Here is a 473-nt window from a genome sequence, read left to right as displayed (position 1 = left end):
ATTAAAGCATAACGAATATTGTATACATTACCAATGGTTACAAATAGGCAGTACTGACATCTGTGGAGGAGTAGAAAAACTAAAACGCTGTTAGCGATATGTCGTAGGGTCGTAACATAAATTCATATGATATGAAACTAAAAAGACCGTATGAACTATGAATGACAATTACTATAAAGGAACCAAATATTTAATCAAGGCAGACTGCCAAAAATACGAAGCCACAAACAACATGCAACCGTAAATTACATACTTACCAACAAAAATCGAAATTGGTAATCATAAATGGCTGTAGTAATTAGCTCGAAATTAGCTAATATGTGGATTTCTTAACCAAAATTTGTCTTGGTCTTGCAGGCCAATTAAACATGATTGAAATATAGATGGATATACTAAATAATTAATAGATCATAGATGGCATTAGTAGTCATATCATATCATATACTTAAAAAGAAAGAAAAAATGTAACATAA

The sequence above is a fragment of the Cydia splendana genome, chromosome 26, assembly GCF_910591565.1.
Source record: "Cydia splendana chromosome 26, ilCydSple1.2, whole genome shotgun sequence".
In the NCBI taxonomy this organism is placed as follows: domain Eukaryota; kingdom Metazoa; phylum Arthropoda; class Insecta; order Lepidoptera; family Tortricidae; genus Cydia; species Cydia splendana.
This window is presented reverse-complemented; position numbering follows the sequence as displayed.